The 24,136-nt window shown below is 43.9% G+C and overlaps 1 pseudogene; it reads left to right on the top strand.

The window, feature by feature from the left end:
• Nucleotides 1–3,481: 3,481 nt before the first annotated feature.
• On the top strand, nucleotides 3,482–23,411 carry LOC117446105 (nuclear factor 7, brain-like; annotated as a pseudogene).
• The last annotated feature ends 725 nt before the right edge of the window (nucleotides 23,412–24,136 follow it).

Here is a 24,136-nt window from a genome sequence, read left to right as displayed (position 1 = left end):
TTGATAACATCTAAACAATACATCGTACCCGCCTAATGGTTCCTGCCTAATGCATGTTGTGTTTCCATGTGAATAATAAATGTCCCCCATGAGAAGAAACCCCTCTTCTTGGATCCACTTGGAGAAGGGAAAGGCAACATGAGGGTGTGCCCAGTCTACACGGTACATTTGATACAGTGTACTAGTTCCGGAGTTGTATGAGTTTTTTGACAATGATGTGCTGCATCTTGACACATGTACTATCTACATACCGTAGAGCCTTTATGAGGATGAAAGGCTGCAAGGCGTCAAGGTGGACATGCAGCACCCTCCCCCATAATCGCCAACAAGACAGCACGTCCTGTGGTGTCCTGGCCTCTCAAACTCAAATTCAGTAGCAATTAGACTGAATATCTTGACTTGCTTTTATACATCTTGATCAAAGATGTATTGAATTGTGTCAAACTACACATATGCAACATGTCATTCTTTAAATCTGTTGGGTCATTCGTCTGTATTCCATTTGAGGGTGAAATCATAGACCATGCCGTCCAGATACTAATCAGAGTTCTCTTCAGTTTGCAGAGAACATTTGACTGGGGGAGGCACTTGAGTTTGGAAGCTCCCAGAAGGCAGTGCACGAGCTGAGGCTGGGCATTGCTACTTCTCTCCTCGGAGAATCTGGTTTGTTACCTTTTCTCAACATACATGACTTCATGTAGTTACTTTTATGAATTGTATCTCATAGGTATGCATCAATAACCTAGTATATGAATAATGTGCCAGGCAAAGTGTTGTATTGTATCACTGCTTGGACCATTGGTACTGTTGGGTTCATGTTGACCAGGGACGTTATCGGGTTTTAAAAGCAACACAGTGGCTTAAGTATAGATTAGGGTAAAAGTCACCATACAGTATATTGTGTATCTCAACTCCAAACAGATAACATATGAAGCATCGCAGGCATCTTGAACTGCAATTTCATATAGGCTGCACACGTCACACTCCAACACACCCTTTCAATTCTGCGGTTTATTTAAGATGTGAGAGTTCCCCATCGTCCTCCTCTCAACGTGCTCATTGGTGTGTATTACTTTGAACTGATATCCTCAGTTAATGTTTACCTTGAACTTATTATAATCAAAGCTGTAAAGCTAATGCATGTGATGAACAACAAAATAACCATGAGAACCAAGCTTACATTGATGCGTACAGTGCGAAATAAGTTTTGGATGTTTTGTAATGACATCGTGCAGGTTGCCGTTCCACAGCGGGAAAGGAGAGTGGACGAAGGAGCAGGTGGCTCCTCTGTGCTCGGATTTAATCATTTAGAAAATCTTTTCTTCAGACAAAATAATAAAAGACCACAACACATGTGTCCTTATATAATTGGCCTTTTAGTCAAAAATTGGAATGGGTCTCCTTGACCCCAAATCTGCAATGTGGGTTATCTGAAGATATTGATTACTTTGCGTCTCAACAGATGATCCTAGCAGGCTTTGCTGTTGCTGCGGGTGGAGGAGCAGGATGAAGCACATTGGGTCATTTCCTGTTGCACATTACAAACAAAGAAAATTAGCAGAAATATGTTTCCAGACTTTATCAACATAACATTTGCGTTGGTAAATGCTACTATATTTGGCATCTTCAGCATTAACTGAAAAAGGATTCATGTTTTACTTGTTTTTCCATACATTTTTGTTGAAAATGTATTTCTTTCTCAAAACACAACATTTATGTTTTTGAAAGATTTCGATAATTGAAGGAATGGTTAGAATGTTAGTGGGAAATACATTAGAGATATTCTATTATCATAAACAAATCCCATAATGCAAGTATTTATTGTTTTCTCAGATTTGCTGTGACATGTGTCAGCGGTGGAACCACCACCAATGTGTACAAAGGCCTCCAGCGGATCAACCGTACTCGTGCCCTGGATGCACATAATGCCCCGAAGGGACCATCATTAACTGTCCACTGTCATTTCAACCAATGCAACTACTGTTTGGCTTGTCATAAAATGCCCCCCCCCCCCCCCCCCCCCCCAAAAGAGGTTTCTATGAATCCCATCAAGCATTTTTCAGGGTATGGTTCTAGGACTGGTTCCAATAAATGGAGCAAGTTTCATGAATGTGACACTTTTATTTTGTACGCATAGCGTATATATAATAATATGCTGACAAAGACTATGTAACATTTGTAAACATATATTTTGATTATTAGATGACAACTATGTAAAATTAAACAATACAAATACAAACGAATAAAAGAACAGGGGGAAGACCAAGATGCAGCCGTGCAAATGTCTTCCACTGTCTTCCAATTGTGCAAATAAACTTTTCTGAAGCGTTTTTGTTAGTTTAACTTTTATTGGTTCAAGCTAATTTTTCTTTGTACAAATGATATGCTTTGAAAACGTGATCCAGAATCAGATGTTTCCATCAAGCCGCTTTAATGACATCTCTAACTCGTTATCTGTTCATTGACTTGTTGTGATGACTTGTTTGGCTTCTGTTGATGTTGTGAGACTCGTGTTTAACCAATATAAAATGAAAAGCTTTCTACATATTGTGATGGGAATTCTTGAAATAAACTAGTCAAAGAGTTGTCCTGAGTCTTTAATCATGTTTTTCAAAAGAGGCGCACAGCATACCGAGAGCAATGTCTCCACAGCGGAGTGCAACTACTCAGACTGAAGAGAGGGCTTTCATCCAGTTACAATGGATACGCTTATTCATGAGATAACTGACCCTATCAAAGTGCAATAGAGCCATGATCACTGGTCACCCCCTGTGTGGTCACATGACTGATCATGTAGTGATGAGACACACAATGTTATTATTTATATGTTATATATGTAACGTCATAGTATTCAATTCTCTGATAATCATAATTCCATTAGAATATAAAATAGACCTTGACAACAGTCTAACAAAACCAAACAAAGATGCAAAACTCAAATAAAAGAATAAACAACTTCTTTCTTTATCGTTGCATTATATAACTTTAACGGTTATACTCTCTGTGGTGTCTGTCTCTTAAAAGGCAGGCGCCGTGGGAAATGTAGTCTTTAAAGTCTCTCGACTACAGAACCCCCCTTTAGGGGTGACAGTATTTTCCCTTTTTCTACTAAAACAAGAGCCTGGCTGTAGCATTAGTCACTTCATAAAGTTGTGGCATCCCAGTGTAAATCACTTTTGTATTAATTAACAAAAATAATACACAGATTCAAAGGAGCTTTAATGGCATCACCATAACAAACAAATTCTTCAGAATCAAGATGAAATAAGAGTTTGAGAAATAAATAAAAACTCAGTTATGCAAAAAAAGAATGTGACGAGTCGACGTGATACATCAACAACATTAAAATAAATAAACAACAATAAAATAAAACAATAAGAAAAAACAGTGTTCCTGACGCAGCACACAGAACGAGATTTGGTCACGTGAACACAGAGGTTCCACGATATTTAAGGAGGAGGAGCACAGGGTTTATTTCACACACACAGCCGGAGCATTGAACGCGGAGTGGAGGAGGACAGCAAGACCCCCGGAGAACAAGCAGCAGCCTCGGACTCTCAGGTGAGTGTTCAACGCTTCATCCGGGGACAAAGAACTTTAAAACTAAACTTAAAACACGAGGAGAGGAAACAGGAAATACGAGAAGCGTTTTATTTTGAAAGTCAAAGAAACGTTCCTCTGTTTGCTTCGTGTCTACTGGTCTGAATTGTGAGCATTATTTATTTAAAGTTAAAGGTGAAACCTTCTTTTAAAATAATGACAGTAATTGTGCATTGTGAGCACGTGCCTGTGTAGTACATTGGAAATGAAGTCACGTGTGTACACCGAAAAAGACACAGCTAAATTCAACCAAAACAAGGTAAACATTTAACTTTATATAATATTTATAACAATGCATTAAATACTGAGGTGGGATAAGTACTCAGATCTTGTACTTGAGTAAAAGTAGAAGTACTCAGATGTTGTACTTGAGTAAAAGTAGAAGTACTCAGATCTTGTACTTGAGTAAAACTAGAAGTACCAGAGTGTAGGAATACTCTGTTACAGTGAAAGTCCTCATTCAAAATGTTCCTCAAGTGAAAGTAGAAAGTATTCTCATCTAAATATAGTGAAAGACAGTGAAAGTAGTCGTTGTGCAGATTGGTCCATTTCAGAATAATATATATGATATGTTTTATAATGATTGATCATGAAAGTGTTCTCAAAGCTGGTGAAGGTGCAGCTAGTCTGAAGTACTTTGTAGACTGCAGGGTAGCTGGTGGAGGTGCAGCTAGTCTGAAGTACTTTGTAGACTGCAGGGTAGCTGGTGAAGGTGCAGCTAGTCTGAAGTACTTTGTAGACTGCAGGGTAGCTGGTGAAGGTGCAGCTAGTCTGAAGTACTTTGTAGACTGCAGGGTAGCTGGTGAAGGTGCAGCTAGTCTGAAGTACTTTGTAGACTGCAGGGTAGCTGGTGAAGGTGCAGCTAGTCTGAAGTACTTTGTAGACTGCAGGGTACCCAGATAGCAAAAAGTAATTGAATCAACATTGAGATATGGTCACGCTGAAGATCGCAATCAACATTGATGTCAGACATTGAAAATAACATTGAAAGTGCTCGCTATGATCAGCATTGAATTTTCAATCAATCCCAACAATGAACTTCGATTCAATTACGATATGATCAACATTGAAAGAATGCAGCATTGCAACAACATTGATTCAACTATAGTATGCGTTGCATTATACATTGAAACAATGTTATTATCAGAGAGCAAAAAGTCTTTGAATCAACATGGAGATATTGTCACGCTGAAGATTTCAATCAACGTTGATGTCAGACATTGAAAATGAACTAAAATGAACAAACAAAAAAAGAGCCGTTAATTATTACGATATAATTCAATTATATGAACATTTTGTACATCTTTAGCACACAAGACATTCTCTCCCCCTTCTGTGTTATGTAGCTTTTTCTGCATGTAGACGGTCTGCAGAGTCACTGTGACGGAGCGGGATACAGAGTGACTGACTCCGCCACACACACACACACACACACACACACACACACACACACACACACACACACACACACACACACACACACACACACACACACACACACACACACACACACACACACACACACACACACACACACACACACACACACACACACACACACACACACACACACACACACCAAACATTTCCTGCTGTCTTCCGTCAAATGAACCATGCAATTTCTTATTTATAATTATTGTTGTTGTTAATTATGGGGAATGATTGTGTGAAGAGGTAGATAACCTGTTTATGTTTGGGTCTGATTTTTATGTTTAAATGTGGTTTTGAGTTGATTGTGTCACCTGTTGACCGTGAGCCTGTGGGAGGGGCCATGGGTTCAAAAGGGACGGTGTTGGTTCCTTGTGGGTGGGTTGTTTTGGACTGTGTCACTCTGAAGCATGTTGCAGTGAAGGCAACAGCTGGGACGTGTTCGGGGGTTTGTTGCAGAGAAGGCAACAGCCAGAACACGTTTACTCTGAATGAGTGAGGGACGGCCTGTTTGTGGATTTTATTTTGTTGTCTAACTTGCGCTGGTTCGCTATTTTTTTGTTTGTTGCTGATATAAATAAAGTGTGTTTGGAGCTTAAACAGCCGACTAAGCCATGTATCGAATGGACGAATTGAACCCCGTCACAGTCACAAACTCTCAAAGTGCACCCTGTAGCGAGTAAAACTCTAACACAGAAACACTGGGGTCTGTGCTGCCCCAGAACGCCTCGTTGGACATTTCTCTTTTTCCATTGTTTACTTCCCGAGTACAGTGACTTAACGGATTTACACACACACACACACACACACACACACACACACACACACACACACACACACACACACACACACACACACCAAACATTTCCTGCTGTCTTCCGTCAAATGAACCATGCAATTTCTATTGCAATTACTAAAAGGTACACAAAACCTATTACCGCCGCAGATGGACCAAAAAAGCGTTTGAAAAAAAATCGCGGGTCTGCTCGCTCTGAAACAATAACAACGAAACATGGAGGAACAAATCGCGTGTGTGTGGTTAAAACACATCAGCCTGCGGTCGCTCTTTAGCCTTACTAATGATTATTTCTGAAGGTAAACACAGCGAAGGCGGTGCGTGAAAGGTACTGCGCGGCACGCTCGTCTTCTCAGAGGCTGAGTTAACCCTCCCGCTGCCTCCTGGCGCTGCAGAGAGGTCATGAAGTGAAGGAGGTTTTCCTTCTAAAACAGCTGTGGGCAGCAGATACTGTGAGTGTCACGGATATGAATACATAGATCAAGGCAGATTGGTGCACACACTCTGCTGTCCTGTTTCGCCAATCCGGTGCTTAAACAAATCTAGCGCTACACCCCTGGCCGAAATGTCCTTAACATGAAGTCCGAGTTCGACATTTTAATGCATGACCTGCCAACACTGGCAGGACAGAAGGCGACACGCCCGTTCTAAGCCGTGTCCTCACTCCTCACATCCCAAGCTGCATCTCCAAAACGTGTATTATGTTGTTGCATCGTTTCAGATGTGATGTTTCAGGTGTGTACAGTAAACAGTAAAACACGTTCAGTTTCCGTTTGCTTTTTGTGTCTCCTGTTCACCAAAACATTCCCATCCGTGATGGAAAAAGAAAGTAATCCAAAAGTACTCTAAAAGTAATCTGATTACGTTACTTTTTTAAGACACGTAACTAACTGTATTCGGATTACTTTCAGAGCCATGTAATCAGTAACTGATTACATTTACAAAGTAACCCTCCCAACCACACACACACACACACACACACACACACACACACACACACACACACAAAAAAAAATCACTTGACATTTTCCAAACCCTCAAAAAAAGAAAAGAAACCTGAAACTGGTCCCCATGGGGGGAGGGATTTCAGGTTATGTTCGTTCAACAAAAAAAGCAATACTTGCTTGCCTTTTCAACATTAAAGATGTTCTCTCGGCACAATGTTGACCTCTATACCATACAATCAATTAAAACAATACACTACCTTCCACTGTTTAGATTTCAATAGCCAAAGGTTGAGGAGGATCATTCGACTTTTATATTTATTTCAATTTGTTTGCACTGTTTATGATTTCAAACGTTGCAAATAAAACGATAAACAAATTAAATACCCACCAGACCTGCTTTATGACTTGTTACGTTCTCTGATGATCCTAATGACCAGAAACGATGTTAAAGAATGTTACAGCTATACCTCCTGTACAAAAAAGGAGATACAAATTGAGTTTGTTTTCACAAAGCTTTTATTTCAAACGGCTGTTGAATTTTATTTTAAATATTTGTCCCCTAACATCCGACATGCCTCTCTCGCATGTATTTTAAATGATAAAAACAAAGTTACTTTTTAACTTTGGGACACAAAAAAACCAGGGTGACAATTCAAGATTAAAACTGAAAACAACAGATCGAAACGGGTAGCTACCTGTTTCCCTCTATGCCTATAGGAGGATAAAATCAGCAATGATTTAGAACCATTATTTGAAATTTGGCCATACAGCACAAACTTGTGCCTCGCCAAATGCATTAATACAACATTGCATTAAACAAGCCTACTCACCAACTGGTGTAGGGCGGTACATAGGAACTCTGAGGCTCAGAAGAGCTGGAGAAACAACACGTTTTTTAAAACACGCAGTGTAACAGTTACAACAAATCGGGTTAATGTTACGATCCGTTTATTTTCATTTTGAATTGTCACAGTCTGTCGGTTTCCTGTTTTACTTTGAAAGGTGTTCACCCTGTCTGTCATGTCTGTATTAGTTTCCTGTCTGTGTTTTCCCTCCTGTCTGATGATCTGATTCTGTTCACCTGGTCTCTTTTGTGTTCTCCCTCCCCAGCTGTGTCTTGTCGTCTTGATTGGTCTGATATACTGAATATATGTTTTGTGTAGAGTTAACTCTACTAAGAGTATAACTTTCACTTTTAGCTATCAACTGGTGTGTTGGCATTAAGGAGATTGATAGTAAGATAAAAGAACTAGATAAATGCACCAAGACAGACAGTGAGTCTCTCTCTCCAAGTGAGGTTCGTACCCTCATTACCTCTGCCCGTCCTACCACCTGTCCTCTGGACCCTATGCCTTCAAACCTCCTTCAGACTATCGCTCCTGATATTCTACCTTTTCTCACCCATTTCATCAACACTTCTCTAACTTCTGGTCACTTTCCAAACAGTCTCAAGGAGGCGAGAGTAAACCCTCTCCTAAAGAAACCCACTCTCGACCCGTCTGATGTTATAAACTACAGGCCTGTCTCTCTCCTCCCGTTCCTGTCTAAAACACTTGAACGCGCTGTCTTTAAACAACTCTCCTGTTATCTCCATCAGAACAACCTTCTGGATCCGCACCAGTCTGGTTTCAAGGCAGGGCACTCCACAGAAACTGCTCTCATTGCTGTCACTGAGGAACTGCACACTGCTAAAGCAGCCTCCCTCTCCTCTGTCATCATCCTGTTGGACCTGTCTGCTGCATTCAACACGGTGAATCATCAGATCCTCCTTCACTCTCTCCAAGAACTTGGAGTTTCAGGCTCTGCACTTTCCCTCCTCACCTCATACCTCAAAGACCGTACCAACAGGGTAACAGGGTAACGGTCGGTGTCCGACCCTTGTCAATTAACTACAGGGGTCCCTCAGGGCTCTGTTCTCGGTCCCCTCCTCTTCTCCCTGTACACAAACTCGCTCGGGTCAGTCATTAGCCCGCTTGGTTTTTCATACCACTGCTACGCTGACGACACCCAATTAATTCTGTCCTTTCCCCGCTCAGAGACCCAGGTCGTCGCACGCATCTCTGCTTGTCTAGCAGACATCTCTCGGTGGATGTCTGCTCACCACCTCAAGCTCAACCTTGACAAAACTGAACTGCTTTTCCTTCCGGGAAAAAATGGTCCCACTCTTGACTAGGGTTGGGTACCGAGAACCGGTTCCGGTTCCAACATTTCGATTCCAATGGTATCATTTAGACATGTGCATTTCGGTTCTGCTTTTCGATGCCTGAGGAAATGTTTCTCGCCGCTCTCCGTAGCCTACTGTATGGCTGCGGCAGGGCGGGAAATGTAGCGTTGTACCTACACTTCCTACAGCATAACCAGGGCCAGCCCATCCGGGACCGTCGCACTGGCGTTATAGATGTTCGCCTAGGGCGCCAGATCTGGGGAGGCGCTGCGCTGGCAGCTCTGGGAGGAAAAAAAAAAAGTTGACCGTTGGTGCTCATCCTAATTTTCGGCCTTGATGTAACAATATTCATAATTAAGTAAATGTAACACCCTTTTCATCCCGGTTACACTTTTTTTTTTTTCATTTGCCCTGTACGATGGCCGCTGTAAGTGATGAAAATGGGGGATGTTGGCTTATCTGGCACCCGCAGCTCACAGCCAAAGGGAGAGTCCTCTCCAGTCAGACTGAGAGGCTGATAACTACAGCTCAGTGAGGTAAAGGACTCTGAGTGTTGAGATAGTTTAGTCTAAGTTATCTCAGTGGGTCTCAAACGTTTTGATCACAATTTATGTAAACGCATATTTCCAAGGCACTCCTTTTTAATTATTGGGATAAACAGGTTTGAAATCATTCCAATGTATACTATAGGACAGTAAACCAGACATATCGTTTTAAACTGGAGAGATACAAAAAATGCATAAATAAAATAGTAAGATATGAATGAACAACACAAATAAAATACGTTCCATGTATTTGTTATTGGCTATGGTAGGTTACTGGTTATGTTCACATACTTATTTGATTATTCAAATGTAAACCAATCTTTTTCATATGGGTGTTTAGAGTTGTACCCCCTAGATCTAGTCTCTAGTAATTCTGCTTAAAGTGCACCAGATTGAAGCATTTTACTTTGAAATGTTCAAACATTTCTTGCCCGAGAAGGCAGATATGCTTATTTTTCTCAACAAGAACTGTTTTTAAATGGGGGGGGGTTTCCTTTAAAAGTTGGACTATTGTAGCTAACAGCAGACAGTTTACACACCTTCCGGCGCAGACTGAAAACTCATCTCTTTCGACTCCACTTCGAGCGATAGAACTATTAACAAAGCACTTGTATACTAATAAAGGACTGGCTTATCTAAAGCCAGTTGAGTAGCACCTGAAATGTTTTGCTCTATGAAACCTGATGTACTTTATGATTCTGTTTTCTTCAAGTTTGTATTTTTGTTGGTCGAACGCACTTATTGTAAGTCGCTTTGGATAAAAGCGTCGGCTAAATCCAATGCGAATGAATGACAGGAATATGTGTGTGAAGAAACCAATTGTCAATATATGTAAATAGCTCATATTTTGTAAGTTGTCTCATTTAATTATGTAGGTCACATGCAGACATCAGAAGTGAGACAGCTTTATGACGAGTTGAACGTTTCTCAATGAATTATTATTTTTTTTCTCTTTTTTTTCCAATTAAATACTGACATATTGTATTATGTTTTAATACTTGATTAACACTTACTAATCTCTTGGAAGCTGCAGGTAGCTCACATGGTAGTTCTGGTGTTGAGGATGTCTCCCCCTCTTGGTTTGGACTTCCTGTAGGCTAAACATCACAGATGGAAGCATTTATCACCATTTCTCCAGAACATGAGGTTTACAAAGAGCCTAAGAGCATTAACACTACACTCCTAAACACATTTTCTTTATTGAAAACTCAAAAATATGATGTAAGAAGCCCACTTGTGATAATATTGAATCGCATTTGAAAATCAGACCCATCATCCTTACCTGTTTTAAGTGTTCCATGTGCCCGGATAAGCATTTCTTGTGATGCTCCCTCAGGCGTGTTCTGCGTGCCTTCCACCTGGTGGATTGTGCTCTCCGACTGTAGGTGTTAAATAAAAAAACAGTGGATGTAACATCTGTGTCCTGCACCTACAGTACAGAGCTTAATCCTCAGCAAAGCTAGACTGAGAGCCAGGGGCGGACTGGGACTAAAATTCAGCCGTGGAAACTGACCCAGTCTGGCCACATGAAATGTCAAATGTTAGAAATCCGCTGTTTATTATTTAAGGTTTTACGTCCGATTCGCTCCTTTTTCCCTCTCTGTACACAGCTCCAGTTTGGGCATTGGCCTGTCATCAGATTTCATTTTTAGTTGCTGCTGTAGCGGAAGTTTAGTAAAATTATTTTTAATGAATTACTCCAAATCTCCACCCTTCATAATTGCACTTGCTTCAGTTGCTTGCTACTTTTTAAGGGCGGTGATGACAGTTACAGTATGAACTGAAGTTGATGCGATTTGATTGGATTGTGAGGCATGACGTGAGCCTCATCTGATTGGTCAATTCCTAAAAAAAAAAATCACCAAGGGAAGCCAATTTCGGCGAGCCTCCTCTCGCAACAGAGTGCAATCTATGTTTCACCATAACATCTAGAGGGGCGCTGTTTCACTCTTTGTAAAATACTCAGAGAATGGGGGAGAGACGGGCCGGCAGAATAATTACCGAAACTAAACGAAGTGTTTTTATTTATTTATTAATATTATAACTACAATGCAAAAAAAACAGGGGAAGCCTGGCGTCCCTTGGCCTCCAGGAGAAAACGCCACTGAGTTCAAGGGATAATTCTCACCCACCTCTTGCTCTTGTCCTGCACGTGTGCCAGTTGAGCTGGTTCTTCCAGCAGCTCAACTCTGTCCCTCATCATGAACGCAGGAGGCTGGCTGTATATCTGAACTGGCGCCCTCATCATTCTCTTCATCATGTTGCACTTGTTCTAAGCTGCTGCTGATAGTGCTTGTAGCAGCGCTGCTGCCAAAAAGGTCTGTCAATTTGCGACATTTATATGCGTCACCTGCGAGTGACTTAACCTTTTTTTCTCTTGCCTTCTCGGCCCCACCTTTTTTCTTTTCGTTTTCTTAGATTTGTATCCATGTGTTTTCATTCTCCCTGTCTGCCGCGGCGTCTAATCCCTTCTCTTCCTGTGGACGGTGTTAGAGCTGCTGAATTAGCGGACGATTTTGTGTTGACACATAAGGGCAGTTTTACTGAGAAGTGTTCTAGGGGTAATTGGAAACGTGGAGAAGATGTTGGCTATGCCCGAGGGGGCCAAAGTGGGCCTATGTCATTATTGCAGAGGAGGGGGTCATTGGAAGGAACAGTGTCCATTGCGGGAACCTAAGGGGAAGCCTCGTTTTTCATCACATGCTCCAGCCATGTGTTGTTCTGCCGTGTTGGATAAGAAACCGTTAGGTGTAGGCTCGGGCATGGTGCCTGATAAGAAGCCGGTTTATGCCGACCCGGATGTGGGTTCTGGTTTTGAGCCGTTCATCACGGAAGCTGTTGTATCAGTAGTCGGTAGTGACAAGTATGTTCCGATTAAGGTGTTGCTAGATACTGATTTATTGTTGAGTCAGTGTTGCCTTTTTTTGTCAGACAAACGGGGGATTTTGTGCTGATGAGGGGCATGGAGATGGGCTTGATCCCTGTGCCACGGCATACAATAAGTGCTGGATTGTGAGCTGGTGCGGGGAATTCTGTCTATTGGCGTGCGTCCTGTGTTGCCACTTGATGGGATACATATGATTTTTGGCAACGATCTCGCTGGTAGTGCTGTGTGGGCTGGTGTGCCACCGCCTGTGGTGGTTTCCAGGCCGGTGGTATCTGGGGAGCCAGATGAGAGCGCTTTGCCGTTTCCAGTTTATGCTGCGACACGTGCACAGAGCCATAAAATGTCTGCTGACCCACCTGTTTTGGATTGTAGCAAAAGTAATGTTGTACATGAGGTCTCACTGCCTGATCTCCCTTCGTCGGTGTCTAAGGAGGACTGGATGAGGAGTCAGAAGGACGATTAATCTCCTTCTGCTCTGTGGACTGAGTTGTTGCCGGCAGAGAAGGTCAGAGACATAGCCCAGGGTTACTTTGTTCAGGGGGACTTGCTGGTGCATACATGGGTGCCCTGTGTTGGTGATGCTATGGGGGAGGCAATTTTTCAGATGGTGGTGCTGAGTAGCTTTCGTGATGTGGTATTGCAAACTGCGCATGATAGTGGTGGACATTTGGGGATAAAAACGACCTATGACCGTGTCCTACGCTATTTTTTTTTTCTGGCCTCTGTTAAAGCGCAATGCTGCAAGTTATATTAAAGCATGCCACATATGCCAGTTCACTGGTAAACCAAGTCAGCTGGTGAAGCCTGCGCCCCTCAGTCCCATTCCAGCCCTTGGTCAACCTTTTGAGCATTTGATCATATATTGTGTGGGGCCGTTGTCTCCATCTAAGTCCGGTTGAGCGTACATGCTTACTATAATGGGACAGACTGCAAGGTATCCTGCAGCGTTTCCCTTGCGCTCCATTTCAGTGAAGCCAGTAGTTAGGGCTCTAACCCAGTTCATCTCCACATTTGGTTCAAAGCGACCAGGGTACCAACTTTACTTCCCATATGTTCAAACAGATCCTACAGCAGCTGGGGGTCAGGCATAACCGTGCGTCGGCCTACCATTCCCGAAGCCAGGGGGCGCTAGAGCGGTTTCATCAAACATTGAAGTCCATGCTGCCTGCTTATTGTATAGAGATGCGGAAGGACTGGGAGGAGGGACTTCCATGGCTCATGTTGGTGTCCAGGGAAGTCGTTCAGGAAAGTACAGGGTTTAGCCCTAATGATTTGGTCTTTGGGCATACGGTGCGTGGTCTGTTAGCTGTTCTCCAGGATGGCTTGGTTGAGGGTGAGCCACCTAAGAATTTAGTGGACTATGTACAGGGCTTTCGTCATCGCCTGTATGTAGCGGTGGAAATGGTAAGGAAAAATGTAGCTGGTGCTCAGGCTAATATGAAGAGATTCTATGACCGTAAAAGCAGAGTACCGTGAATTCAGCCCAGGGGATCAGGTGTTGGCTGTAATGCCACTGCAGGTCTCACCATTCAAAGCTAAGTTTTCCGGCTCGTACACTGTTGAAAGTAAAGTGTCAGATCAAAACTACTTTATTGCTACTCCAAATCGGACAAAGTTGTCTCAACTGTGTCATGTCAACCTCCTTAAGCCATACTATGCGTGTGATACCGTTGGGGATAGCTTCATGGCTAAAAAGTTGAGTGTTGGCCCTATAATGATTGTTTCTGTGCTTTCCGGTCCAGGGTTGGCTGAGGAGTGTAATGTTAAGGCGCCAGATGAACCTGGTAGGCTGAGGAATTCGGAGTCGTTACGCCAGTTGGACCTCTTGTTGAGTCACTTACCTGCAGCACAGAGAGATGAGTTGGCGGCTTTAATCGGGAAGTTTGTGGTACTGTTTGGCCATACGCCATCGCGCACTAGTGTTGCACGGTGTACCGATACTTGAAAGGTACCGCGATACCCTGCCGTTAAAAACGGTACGATTCCTCCGTTTCATTAGTATCGGTACTTTAAGAATGACGGGGAAAAGTACTCCTGTGAAAAAGCGCCGTTTTAATAAGAGCCGTGTGTGTTTAGCGCTCTGCTTCCACTCCCTGCACTGCAGCTGTGCCTGCAGTCCCGCTCCTCTCAAGCACGTTCTAAGTCCCTCCCCTCTCTCTCGTGCATGCGGCCACGCGCTAGCTGCCAGAGCATGTGAGAAAACAAGAAGCATGGCCGCTGCGCCTCGGTTTGTTGACAAAAAAGACGCCAGAAGTCTGTGAACGGGCCGTTCAGGTGTTCAGAGCAGAGCTCCCTGTCGGAGCGGCAGAGGGTGATGTGCACTGAAAAGTTTTTCTGTCGCAATATATCGTTGAGCAAATGTAACTAGCAAACTAGCATCACTATCTGCTAACGTTAGCTTTAGCCTTCGTTTTCTATTAGTTTTTTTCATAGGCTATAAACGGAGGTGGTATAAGTATATATCTTGTACTTGAGTAAAAGTAGAAGTACCCAGGTCTTGTACTTGAGTTAAAGTAGAAGTACCAGAATGTAGGAACAATCCTGCAATCAAAATGTTCCTCAAGTAAAAGTATTAAAGTAGCGACAGTAAAAGTAGTCATTGTGCAGATTGGTCCATTTCAGAATAATATATATGATATGTTTTATAATGATTGATCATGAAAGTGTTCTCAAAGCTGGTAAAGGTGCAGCTAGTTTGAAGTACTTTGTATATATACTGCAGGGTAGCTGGTGGATTTACTCCAGGTGGAACTAAAGTCTGATTCAACACTTGGTTAGATTTCACATCATTCATCCAGATCTGCAAAGTAACTAAAGGTATTAAATACATGTAGTGGAATAAAAGTACACCATTTACCTCTGAACTGTAATGGAGTAGTACCTCAGAATTGTAATTTAAGTACAGTACCTGAGTACATTCAATTTCACCTAAATCAGGTTTCACTTTAAACCAATCACAGCCCTGATTTGACCTACATTACATTTAGCTGACGCTTTTATCCAAAGCGACTTACAATAAGTACATTCGACCAGGAAGACACAACCTTGAAGAAAACAGAATCATAAAGTACATCAGGTTTCATAGAGCCAAGTATTTCAAGTGCTACTCAACTGGCTTTAGATAAGCCAGTCCTTTATTAGTATATAAGTGCTCTGTTAGCAGTTCTTTGTTAGTAATTCTATCGCTCGAGGTGGAGTCGAAAGAGATGAGTTTTCAGTCTGGAAGATGTGTAAGCTTTCTGCCATCCTGATGTCAATGGGGAGCTCATTCCACCATCTTGGAGCCAGGATAGCAAACCCACGTGTTTCTGCTGATGGGAACTTGGGTCCCCCTCGCAGCGATGGTGCAGCGAGTCGTTTGGCTGATGCAGAGCGTAGAGCACGTGCTGGGGTATACAGTTTAACCATGTCCTGGATGTAGGAAGGGCCAGATCCATTCGCAGCATGGTACGCAAGTACCAGTGTCTTGAAGTGGATTCTAGCAGTTACCGGAAGCCAGTGGAGGGAGCGGAGGAGCGTGGTGTGGGAACATTTAGGAAGGTTGAAGACCAGACGAGCCGCTGCATTCTGGATGAGCTGCAGAGGTCGGATGGCACATGCAGGTAGACCAGCCAGGAGGGAGTTGCAGTAGTCTAGGCGTGAGGTGACGAGAGCCTGGACCAGAACCTGCGTCGCTTTCTGGGTCAGCTGGGGACGCATCCTCCTGATGTTGTAGAGCGTGTATCTGCAGCAGCGGGTTGTAGCAGCGATGTTTGCAGTGAAGGACAGGTTGTTATCTAGGATCACACCCAGATTCCTTGCAGTCTGGGTCGGGGAAACAACAGAGGGGCCGATGTTGATCGTCAGGTCAAGAGAGGGACAATCTTTTCCCAGAAGGAAAAGCAGTTCAGTTTTGTCAAGGTTGAGCTTGAGGTGATGAGCGGACATCCACTGAGAGATGTCAGCTAAACAAGCAGAGATGCGTGCGACGACCTGGGTCTCTGAGCGGGGGAAGGACAGAATTAATTGGGTGTCGTCAGCGTAGCAGTGGTATGAAAAACCATGCGGGATAATGACAGATCCGAGCGAGTTTGTGTACAGGGAGAAGAGGAGGGGACCAAGAACAGAGCCCTGAGGGACCCCTGTAGTTAATTGACAAGGGTCGGACTCGGACCCTCTCCAAGTAACCCTGTAGGTACGGTCTTTGAGGTATGAGGTGAGGAGGGAAAGGGCAGAGCCTGAAACTCCAAGTTCTTGGAGAGTGAAGGAGGATCTGATGGTTCACCGTGTCGAATGCAGCAGACAGGTCCAACAGGATGAGGACAGAGGAGAGGGAGGCTGCTTTAGCAGTGTGCAGTTCCTCAGTGACAGCAAGGAGCGCAGTTTCTGTGGAGTGCCCTGCCTTGAAACCAGACTGGTGCGGATCCAGAAGGTTGTTCTGATGGAGATAACAGGAGAGTTGTTTAAAGACAGCGCGTTCAAGTGTTTTAGACAGGAACGGGAGGAGAGAGACAGGCCTGTAGTTTATAACATCAGACGGGTTGAGAGTGGGTTTCTTTAGGAGAGGGTTTACTCTTGCCTCCTTGAGGCTGTTTGGAAAGTGACCAGAAGTTAGAGAAGTGTTGATGAAATGGGTGAGAAACGGTAGAATATCAGGAGCGATAGTCTGAAGGAGGTTTGAAGGGATAGGGTCCAGAGGACAGGTGGTGGGGCGGGCAGAGGTAATGAGGGTAAGAACCTCACTTGGAGAGAGAGGGGAAAAGGAGGTCAATGTGGGGGTGAAAGGAGGGTCTGGTGACCCAGCGGTGAGTAAAGGTGAGTCAGAAAAAGAAGAGCGAATATCATCAACCTTTTTTCAAAGTGGTTAACAAAGTCGCTTGACAGAAGTGAGGAGGGGCTTTGGGAGGGTCCAAGAGGGTGGAGAAGATGGAAAATAGTTTTTTAGGATTGGAATAGGAAGATTGGATCTTATCTTGAAAGAAAGTGCTTTTTTCCTGAGAGATGGAAGCAGAGAAAGAGGAGAGGAGAGCCTGATGGGTTAGGAGGTCGTCGCAGTGTTTGGATTTCCACCGTTTCCGCTCTGCTGCCCTAAGGACGGTTCTATTAGCACGTAGTGCGTCATTTAGCCAGGGAGCAGGAGGGGACTGACGAGCCTGCCGAGATGTGAGATGTGAGAGGACAGAGAGAATATACATAATAACAATATACATATAAAAGAGACATCACATGCTTCTTTAAAGGTGCCATGTTCTCAAAGCCCATGAGTGTCTTTACCCCTTTGTCTGCACTGATGAGTTTTTGGCAACATGTTCCCTCTATACATGGAAAACAATGGTTACAAAATAGCTTATCCAACAGGTTTAATCAATATAAAACTGGTTTACTGTCAGCAGTGTAAAATGTGTTGTTTTCCAATGTTATGTGATTTACACACGCCTATATGGTTCCAGAATTGGCCGTTCTGAGGAATGAGTTTTGTGCTTCTATACTACACTGAACAAAAATATAAATGCAACACTTTTGTTTTTGCTCCCATTTTTCATGAGATGAACTCAAAGATCTAAAACATTTTCTATAAACACAAAATAACCATTTCTCTCAAATATTGTTCACAAATCTGAAAGAATGTGTGATAGTGAGCACTTCTCCTTTGCCGAGATAATCCATCCCACCTCACAGGCGTGGCATATCAAGATGCTGATTAGACAGCATCATTATTGCACAGGTGTGCCTTAGGCTGGCCACAATAAAAGGCCACTCTGAAACGTGCAGTTTTGCTTTATTGGGGGGGTCCGAAAACCTGTCAGTATCTGGTGTGACCACCATTTGCCTCACGCAGTGCAACACATCTCCTTCGTGCTCTGCTATGATTAGAAGGCCAGGGTGAAGAAGTGAGTTTTTAGTTTTGATTTAAAAACCCCTAGGGTCTGGGCCGACCTCACATGGAGGGGCAGAGTGTTCCAGAGCCTAGGGCCAGCCGCCGCGAAGGCTCGGTGCCCTCTGGTTTTTAGCCTGGTTTTAGGCACTACCAGTAGCAGCTGGTCAGCAGACCTTAACGCTCTGGCTGGGGTGTAGCGCTGGAGGAGTTCAGCTATATAGGCCGGAGCCAACCCATTTAGTGCTTTAAAAACAAATAAAAGGATTTTAAAATCAATTCGGAACCGAATTGGAAGCCAGTGCAATGAGGCCAGAATTGGGGTGATGTGGTCACGCTTTTTGTGGCCAGTGAGGAGACGTGCCGCTGCGTTCTGCACTAGCTGCAGGCGTTTAATTGAGGCCTGGTCCATACCCACGTATAGAGCGTTGCAATAATCGAGTCTCGAGGTCAGAAAGGCATTGATAACTCTCTCCAGGTCTTTGAAAGATACAAAAGACTTGGTTTTGGCCAATACTCCTAATTTAAAAAAGCAGGATTTCACTACGCTGCTGACCTGCTTGTCGAATTTAAAAGTGTTAGTAAAAGTCACTCCAAGATTCATGACCGAGGGGAGGATGTTTGTTTTAAGAGGACCCAGAATGTCAACAGAAGAGGCTGGAGGTTGGGGTCCAAAAAAGATGACCTCAGTCTTGCTCTCGTTGAGGTTAAGAACATTTCTGCTCAGCCAGGACTTCATTTCTGTCAGGCAATCCATCAACTGCTGTAGTGAGTGTTTGTCATTTCCTTTGAGAGGCAGATAAATCTGAACATCGTCAGCGTAGCAGTGGAAGGGAATGTTACGTTTTCTGAGGATTGAACCTAGGGGCAGTATATACAATAAAAAGAGGATGGGGCCCAGGATAAAGCCTTGGGGAACCCCACAAGTAAGAGGGGCCTTTGCAGAGGAGAAGGCACCTAGCTGCACTGAAAAACTGTGGTCTGTCAGGTAGGACCTGAACCATGCAAGGGCAGAGCCTGTGATGCCAGCGGACTGTTCAAGCCGTGACAACAGGATGCTATGGTCCACAGTGTCGAAGGCAGCTGTTGGGTCTAATGGCACCAGGACAGCTGGGCTACCTGAGTCGGCGGCTAGGAGCAGATCGTTAAAAACTCTTAAAAGGGCTGTTTCAGTGCTGTGCATTGGTTTGAAGCCAGACTGAAACTTTTCATGGATTCCATGTGAGATTAAAAAAGACTGCAGATGGGCGTAGACTACTCGCTCCAGGGCTTTGGATAGAAAAAAGGTAGCTGGGCGATGGGCCTAAAATTTGCGAGAATGGAGGGGTCGAGATTTTTCTTTTTTTAGCAGTGGCTTGACCACAGCATGTTTGAAGGCAGCTGGGACGCAACCTGAGCTAAGAGAGGTGTTTATGACTAATAAAATACTTGCTCCAACTGAATCAAAAACATCTCTGAGAAGGCGAGAGGGAATGCTGTCTGAGGTGCAGTCTGTCGGCCGCAGGTGCTTGACAACATCCGAGAGAGAAGTGAGGGATACAGGCTCAAAGTGGTTGAGGACAGCAGGGCACAGAAAAGGAGCAGAATCTGGGGTAGCACTAGTGTGGGCTAGCCTAAGAGCAGATACTTTGATCACAGAGAGTAGTCGATGGCACAACCAAAGAAGCATCACAGGGATTTATGATCGAGTTGAGGACATTAAAAAGAACCTGAGGTTTCTGGCTGTTTTTAGAGATTAACAGAAAAATGTGCTCTGGTAGTCGGAAAGACAAGCACGAAGGATTTCTAGGGAGACATGGAGTTTATCCTTTTTCCATTTTCTCTCTGCACGCCTGCAAGCGCGTCTGAGAGGATATTGGCAGGAACTGGAACACGCTGTCGTATACGCCGATCCAGAGCATCCCAAACATGCTCAATGGGTAACATGTCCGGTGAGTATGCTGGCCATGCAAGAACTGGGATGTTTTCAGCCTCCAGGAATTGTGTACAGATCCTTGCAACATGGGGCCATGCATTATCACGCTGCAACATGAGGTGATGGTCGTGGATGAATGGCACAACAATGGGCCTCAGGATCTCGTCACGGTATCTCTGTGCATTCACAATGCCATCAATAAAATGCACCTGTGTTCGTCGTCCATAACATACGCCTGCCCATACCATAACCCCACCACCACCATGGGCCACTCGATTCACAACATTGACATCAGAAAACCGCTCACCCACACGACGCCACACACGCTGTCTGCCATCTGCCCTGAACAGTGACAACCGGGATTCATCCGTGAAGAGAACACCTCTCCAACGTGCCAGACGCCATGTGAGCATTTGCCCACTCAAGTCGGTTACGACGACGAACTGGAGTCAGGTCGAGACCCCGATGAGGACGACGAGCATGCAGATGAGCTTCCCTGAGACGGTTTCTGACAGTTTGTGCAGAAATTCTTTGGTTATGCAAACCCATTGTTGCAGCAGCTGTCCGAGTGGCTGGTCTCAGATGATCTTGGAGGTGAACATGCTGGATGTGGAGGTCCTGGGCTGGTGTGGTTACACGTGGTCTGCGGTTGTGAGGCCGGTTGGATGTACTGCCAAATTCTCTGAAACGCCTTTGGAGACGGCTTATGGTAGAGAAATGAACATTCAATTCACGGGCAACAGCTCTGGTGGACATTCCTGCTGTGAGCATGCCAATTGCACGCTCCCTTAAAACTTGCGACATCTGTGGCATTGAGCGGTGTGATTAAACTGCACATTTTAGAGTGGCCTTTTATTATGGCCAGCCTAAAGCACACCTGTGCAATAATCATGCTGTCTAATCAGCATCTTGATATGCCACACCTGTGAGGTGGGATGGTTTATCTCGGCAAAGGAGAAGTGCTCACTATCACAGATTTTTTTCAGATTTGTGAACAATATTTGAGAGAAATGGTTATTTTGTGTTTATAGAAAATGTTTTAGATCTTTGAGTTCATCTCATGAAAAATGGAAGCAAAAACAAAAGTGTTGCATTTGTGTTCAGTGTAATTCTACTGTGGTGCAATTTAACCAATAGAAACTAACAAATACTAATAAAATGGTGAGGAATAGTTTCTGATGTACTGAAATAAGACCGTCTTTTAAGGGATATATTCTGGCAAGAAGGTTAAAAACAACACAGGCCGTCTGCAGAGGATTTTATAGAAACATTTTGGACTAGAATTTTAAGAAAACTATATTTTAATTTAAATCCGCCCTGGTTTCCTCAATTAAAAGCCAATTGGGTTTTTCCGTTGGATTATTGCAGAAAATAATCATGTTAAACAAACGTTTAAGATACTTACACATTTTGTTCATCAGAATTATCTCCACATATTAAAACCACTTATGATTTGTGAAGTAAAAGTTGGGCTATAAGGAACTCCAGCACGGTCACATGACTTCACGTCACCACCGCTAAGCTAAAGGCGGCTAATGTTCCAAGTCACAAAAAACAAAGGTAATTCTTTTGAGGAGCTGAAAGTCCTGCTACACTTTAGAGGCTTCATTAAGACTGTACAACTGAATGATACTCTATGAGCTACTTTAGGGTTAAACTGTCCCGTACTGCAGAGATGAAATCAGGTTAAACCAGTTTACAGAGGGCTGATGAGTGGTTGGTGTTTGTGGAAGGAGACTCACCTGTGTGTTGCAGGTGAACAGAGATACTAACCAGGAAACACTTTTTTTTTATTCTTCCTCACTGCAGAGAGACAGACGGACTGAGAGTCAGACGATCAGACGGTGACTGACTGAACTTCCTGTCTGCTGTGTTTCAGCTTCACTCTGAGACAACATGGCTTCCAGGTTAGAGGAAGATCTCTGCTGTCCGGTCTGTCAGGACGTCTTTAGAGATCCTGTTGTTCTGTCCTGCTGCCACAGCTTCTGTAAAGCCTGTCTGCAGACCTGGTGGACGGGGAAAGAAGTAAAGGAGTGTCCAGTTTGTAAGACAAGATCATTGATGGATCATCCTCCCTGTAACCTGGTGTTGAAAAACCTGAGTGAGACCTTCTTACTGGAGAGAGGTCAGAGGCCTCCAGAGGCTCTCTGCAGTCTGCACTCTGAGAGACTCAGACTCTTCTGTCTGGACCATCAGCAGCCAGTGTGTCTCGTCTGCAGAGATTCAGAGAAACACACCAACCACAGATTCAGACCCATGGATGAAGCTGCTCAGGATCTCCGAGAGGAGCTCCAGGAAGCTCTGCAGCCCTTTCAGGAGAAACTGAAGCTCTTTGAAGAAGTTAAAGTGGAGTTTGATCAAACAGCAAGACACCTGAAGGTCCAGACTCAACGCACAGAGACACAGATTAAGGAGCAGTTCAAGAAGCTTCACCAGTTTCTAGAAGAGGAAGAGGAGGCCAGGCTGGCTGCACTGAGGGAGGAAGAGGAGCAGAAGAGGAGGAAGATGGAGGCTGTGAGCAGAGAGATAGCAGCTCTTTCACACACAGTCAGAGCCACAGAGGAGGAGCTGAGAGCTGAAGACGTCTCCTTCCTGCTCAACTACAAGGCTGCAGTGGAGAGGCTGCAGCGCCCCCTGCTGGAGGATCCACAGCTGCCCTCAGGAGCTCTGATAGACCAGGCCAAACACCTGGGCAACCTCAGCTTCAACATCTGGAGCAAGATGAAGGACATGGTGTCCTACTCTCCTCTCATCCTGGACCCAAACACTGCTAGTCTATCACTCATCCTGTCTGAAGATCTGACCAGAGTGAGAGTAAGAGGAGAGGAACAGGAACTTCCTGATAATCCAGAGAGGTTTGATTATGAATGGTCTGTCCTGGGCTCTGAGGGCTTTGACTCAGGGACTCACAGCTGGGATGTCCAGGTTACAGACGGTACATTCTGGTCACTGGGTGTGTTAGCAGAGTCTGTCCAGAGGAAGGGACGCATACGGTCTGGATTATGGAGAATAAGTTTATATGGAGGTGAATACTCAGCATGGTCACCATCAGGTCCAGAAACTCCTCTCCGCCTGAAGAAGGAGCTCCAGAGGGTCAGAGTGGATCTGGACTGGAACAGAGGAAAGTTGTCGTTCTCTGATCCTGACACTAACACACACATACACACCTTCACACACACTTTCACTGAGAGAATGTTCCCATACATTAACACTGTGGAGGAAGTGAAGATATTACCACTGAAGGTGTGTGTGAGACAGTGGATCAGAGCAGGTAGAGATAGAGAGGATCATTAACTCCATATTTCTTATCTCTTAAAGGGAAAATAAACTGCATGTAACCTCTGCACCTCCTGCTGTCTCATTATAACAAACATGTGTGTATCTTTGTCATATTTCCGTTTATCAGAATCAGATTGTTTCAGTCCCACAGGGGGCGGAAATGGTGTGTGGGTAACAATGCACATTCCTTTATTCTATATTTACATTGAATATCATGTTTTACAATTGTGCAAATAAACTTTTCTGAAGCGTTTTTGTTAGTTTAACTTTTATTGGTTCAAGCTAATTTTTCTTTGTACAAATGATATGCTTTGAAAACGTGATCCAGAATCAGATGTTTCCATCAAGCCGCTTTAATGACATCTCTAACTCGTTATCTGTTCATTGACTTGTTGTGATGACTTGTTTGGCTTCTGTTGATGTTGTGAGACTCGTGTTTAACCAATATAAAATGAAAAGCTTTCTACATATTGTGATGGGAATTCTTGAAATAAACTAGTCAAGAGTTGTCCTGAGTCTTTAATCATGTTTTTCAAAAGAGGCGCACAGCATACCGAGAGCAATGTCTCCACAGCGGAGTGCAACTACTCAGACTGAAGAGAGGGCTTTCATCCAGTTACAATGGATACGCTTATTCATGAGATAACTGACCCTATCAAAGTGCAATAGAGCCATGATCACTGGTCACCCCCTGTGTGGTCACATGACTGATCATTTAGTG

Source organism: Pseudochaenichthys georgianus, chromosome 5, assembly GCF_902827115.2.
Source record: "Pseudochaenichthys georgianus chromosome 5, fPseGeo1.2, whole genome shotgun sequence".
NCBI classification, from domain to species: Eukaryota; Metazoa; Chordata; class Actinopteri; order Perciformes; family Channichthyidae; genus Pseudochaenichthys; species Pseudochaenichthys georgianus.
Note: the sequence above shows the minus strand (reverse complement) of the source record. Positions and strands in the feature narration are given on the sequence as shown.